Below are 5,087 nucleotides of genomic sequence, written 5' to 3' on the forward strand. Positions count from 1 at the left end.
ACATTACGCATAGCTAATTCATGTGCTTGATCAATTTGGCTAAAAAACTTGTTTTAAATGACTGCTTAAGCTAAACTTTCATGATCGGTCATCGATGCGACCAACACAGGCTTTAGAAATCGGCATGGGCGATATGAAGATGCACAGATAGGAAGCGTTACCGCATCCACGAATTGAGAATCGTGGGCTGGAACCGTCATTTGTTGAACTGGAAGTGCAGAGCAAAGAATGAGCCTTTGCAACAAGTTTACGCCTCACCTATTGGCAAGGGAGCAGTCAAGATATATGTGCGACAAATACCAAACATTGAGTAGTCTGAACTGTGCAGCAATGCATGTTAACATGCAAGAAATTACTTTTGATTGGCATGCAGCTGTTTTTCTTTCACAAAAAGGAGGGAAAGCGTCGTCTTAACAAAGCCATGCCTCATGTAGTAGTATGTAGAGTTTAGATTTCGTGCGACAGTAGTAGCGCACTCTTAAACTGAGTTGTTATGTTCGATGTCCCAAAGCAACCCTGGAGCTATGAGAGAGACTGTTAGCGGAAAGCTCCAGGATAATTTTTACCACCTGAGTTACCTTTACATGCACTCACTGCTCAGTACTTAGTGGTTTATGCATTCTGCCCTCGTTGAAATGTGGCTGCCCCAGGGACAGATTAAACCTGTGACCCTTTGCCCAGCAGCACAAAACCATAGCCACAGAGCCGCAGCTGTCGGTGCTGCAATAACAGCACGTGTTCCTTGCACAGTGATCACATTTTCAATCATTTTGATGTCATAATTGCGGGCATGGGCATTCGTCAATGGGAAGGGCAGATTGCCCATTTTCCCCAGAAATTCCCCAGCCGTATGGCCGAAGTGCATTTTCAAATCATGAAATTTTGAAAGAAACATTGTGGATAATGCAGCGCCCACTGCAAAGAGACGTGTTGTGGTAAACGAAGCACAAATGCTGCTTTAGAGCTGCAAGGTCACGTCTGGGATCCCCGAGTGCACGCATGTTAGCGTCTTTGGATGGAGGACAGTTTGCCATCTTGAGCGTGTGGCCAAGGCGCAGAAGGAGAAATGCCTAGTTTTTACTTTGTAAAGAAGCAATGACAACTTGGTTGCTTGCCTACTTTATTTCTCGCAGTATATCCCCACGAAGCCCGAACACCAATCCGTACATCAAAGAAATCTAAACAACTTGCTCACACATATTTCTGGCCACGGAGAGTATATTGGTGTATGAAGAAAACAGCAAAATGATGATTGAGTAAAGTTGAATTAGCATGGTAATAATCCATTTGTGGAACTATTCACAACTGAACACGCCCTCCAGAATATCAAAAACGCTAGTATGGGCTGTGCCTTGGGTTTACAGCACTTGAATCAGAGTTTTCAGGCATCAAATCCAACGTGTCAAAAATGATACATTCGGCTTTGTGGCAATATACTTCCCCCTTTCACTTCTAGTAATCTCCACCTGAATTCAATACCTTGACCCAACCCCTCTCCCCCTCCCCGCTCTGGAAGATTTTCTGCAGGCATGTGGTAGTTACATGGTAGTTACGTGATAAAGACAAGTTCAAGTCCTGTTCAGCATGTATCTCGCTCTTCCCAGCTTGACGGTAGTGTCAATAAACCATGCACACTTATACATGCTCATGGCACACTCCCGATGCCACTGGTGCTAGGAGAACATGTGATGGCACAGCTTGCGCCTTGGATTAAAGCAAGCTGCCTACTAACTGCATAATTATTCAAACCAATTGTCAGGGTGCTGTGTTTACAAAGAAGGCAAAAATGCCATGCCGTCCTTTTACTGAATGTTGGAAGTAACAGGTTTGCTCCAGGCCAATCTAACTAAACATCATGTTCCCAGCTTCCTGTTGATGCTTTCCCATTTCCTGGTGTCCACTAAACCTTGCTTTTAAGCTATAAAATACACGTCTGTAGTATAGTTGCATTCCATTTCTGGTGCCCTTTGTTTTTCGGTACTTGTACAATCTTCACAGGTATTTTATAACTTTATAGAGTACGTCCACTATGACAACTTAGTCATGATGGCATTTCGCTTTTCAGTAAATAGCCATGAGTTTATTATTTCCCACAGCAGGTGCATTATAATGGGAGCTGACTAAGGAAAGACGTGTATTAAGCTTTGGGTACATGTAAACTTCCCCAGTTGTTCAAAATTGATAGCACTTGACTATACCACCTCTTGTAACTCTTGTGTTGCCTTGGAACATTGAGCCACATGGGTCAATAAACGTCATAGAGCTTATTGTGTAAAAGCTATTTTCCTGTTGAAGTGGATGAACTTTTCTCTCTTTGTGTCAAAAGCAATGAAAACAAACCAAAACAGTTTCCTCTCTTTGCTTTCAGGAATGGCCCTCTGGACATGACTGAACCACTCCGGCAAGGAATCACAGATTTCTTATTATGTTTTGGTTACAAATGGCCACTTGTCAGTTGACTCCATAGAGTTGTTTCTCATAGACTGTTCAGAAATGCCCTTGACATTTCTACACTTACATAAATACAACTTCCGCTGAATTTTCCAGTGCATTAGCATTTTTCTTCTTTGTTGGGACAAATGCGCTGTCAACACAGCTGCTGTTTGATGTGGAATTGTGTTTGTTTGCAAGTGTTTTTATGTCTTTTTTATAGCTTCCTCTTGTACACACAATTTTGAACCATCGTTCTTTCTAAACATGCCAGCTCTGGCTGCTTTGAAATGCCACTGCAACACATCTTTGAGCGCTACACATTGGTTTCTTCAGTTGAAATCCACTTGCAATTCACTCTTCTTTTGAAATTTATTTTTTGTTTTGTGCCCTTTCTCTTTCATACACATAGTCTTTACTCAGTTTTATGCTTAGCAGGCAATGCTGTGAAAGCTTCACAAGTAGTGTAGTCGTGGAAGTCACTCTGAATGCCTTGCGGTGTAGTTGTTCTCGATTTGTTAAGTTTTCAGTGCAATTACTGTATATGTTAGAACTTGTGAATGTAAGGTTGCACGAAATCAGGTGTTTGGCACATCTATGCTTCTGGTATGCAATTTACTAGGTTCGCGTCATGAGTGCAAGCAATGATCCATGGCGGCTCGTCACTGAAACATGTCGCTCTACTTGTGCAGTGGTAAATAGGTTCACATCTCCGATGCCTTCCTGATAATAATCCTGCCATATTTTGTGCAATATAAATTAATGCTACTTCACGTTATTTGTACCAATATGTCTCTCTCATAAGACAGGCGCTCTCTTTTTATTAGGTATCTGAGCAAATCTAGCCTTTGTAGTATTGGCTACCATCTGTGAAATTGATTATAGATTCATTTTTTTTCTAGAACTGCTTTTAATGCTGATTTGCATTGTCGCTTTCTGTGAAATACAAAGTTTTGGCCGGGCTAAACAATGAAAATGAAATGATAATTTGTGTAGCAGTTTATGCCTGTCCATAGTCTGCTGATAGGAAGTGAAGCAAAAGATGTTGATGACAGTGTCGACGTCACCATCACTGTTTTTCACTTTCTATGATGTTCGTACATAACCTGTAAGGACGTGCATGTCTTTTTCTGCAACACTTGAATTGATTCACAGAGTTGAGACTGGATAAGGTCGTAGGGTCATTGGCATTCATATCTGGTTTGTGGTTTTCTGCGACAGTACTGTGCCTGCAGCATTGATTCAGGAATTGATGCAACGTAGCTGCTTCTGTATTTTCAGGTGAAGCTTGTTCTCCATCGGGCAAACCCGAAGACACTGCTCGCAGTGGCAAAGCGCATAGGTGGCGACAAGGGTACCATTGCGACCTCTGCCCCTACCACTCGAGGAATAGGACATCTTATAAGCGACACATGCTGACTCATAGCGGTGAGAGGTCTTTTGGATGCCCAGTCTGTTCAAGAAAGTTTGCACTTTTTCAAACACTCACAGATCACATGCGCACGCATAGTGGAGAAAAACCGTACCAGTGCCCCATGTGCTCATACAGAGCAGGCAATAGCAGTGCACTGGCGGACCACAAGAAACGGCACACTACTGATAAACTCATTTCATGCAGCATGTGCCCTTATGTCACTGTACGTCGCACAAATTTCAAGAGGCATGTGATGACTCATACAGGCGAAAAGCCTTACAGGTGTGAAGAGTGTCCATACGCTTGCTCCCAGAAAGTGCACCTGTCTGTGCATATGTTGAAGCACACCCAAGCCTGCCTAGCCACGTAACTTTAACTCCCTCTTCTTAGGCATTACCAAAAGCAGGTAAAGGGGAATTGTGGACTGTAATTAAGTTCCAGCTCAAGTCTTCACAACCCTGCAACGGCTAAACTGCTGCTTTTGCTGCTGATGCTGAGTTTTAATAATTTACATTCTGAAATACAGCACATTTGTACTTGTTCTTGTTTTTCAAAGTAGATTATTTGTGCGCCTCAGCTTGTTATAAGTTAAAGCGTACCCTACAGAAACAGGGACATATGTAGTAGTCAGCTCTGTTTGTCTTTCATATGTTAAGGATGGCTGGTGGCATGCAAATCTTATCGCAGGTGTAGCTGTTCAAAGTTTTTTTTTTCATCTCTCATGTCTATATTGAGAAGGTTGCAGTAAGACTAGTTCACAGCAATTTTAAGATTTGTGTGTGCTTGCCCCCAGTTTCTTGTACAGTGTGTTCAGTGAGGGTGTTTGCTGTCAGTAATTGTTACTTAATATGCAGTGTTGCACACAGGATGTCTGACATGCCCTCAATGCTTCCTTTGAATCTGTAGATATATTTTAATAAATTCCATGCTTGGGAGATACTGTGCTCTTTCGCTTAATGCCGAATGTGCGGCATTGAGTTCTGCCTTTGCCGCATTGTCTGCTGTGGTGTCCGCCATTCCCATGACCGCTCCGAGGAACGCGTTGCCGGCATGTGTATGAGCAGTTTATAGGCAGAATTGTGCCTTTATGTGGACAAATATACTGTGGAAAAGCATTAATACTTGCTGATAGTTAAACAGGTAATATCTCTGATGGCTTACAGTCTAACAGCACTATTAAATGAGCCACCTCATGCTGGCATGTAATGATGTAGTCTGAAATTGTTTAGAACCGTGTCGCAAA

This window comes from Dermacentor albipictus, chromosome 1 (genome assembly GCF_038994185.2).
Source record: "Dermacentor albipictus isolate Rhodes 1998 colony chromosome 1, USDA_Dalb.pri_finalv2, whole genome shotgun sequence".
Classification (NCBI taxonomy): Eukaryota; Metazoa; Arthropoda; class Arachnida; order Ixodida; family Ixodidae; genus Dermacentor; species Dermacentor albipictus.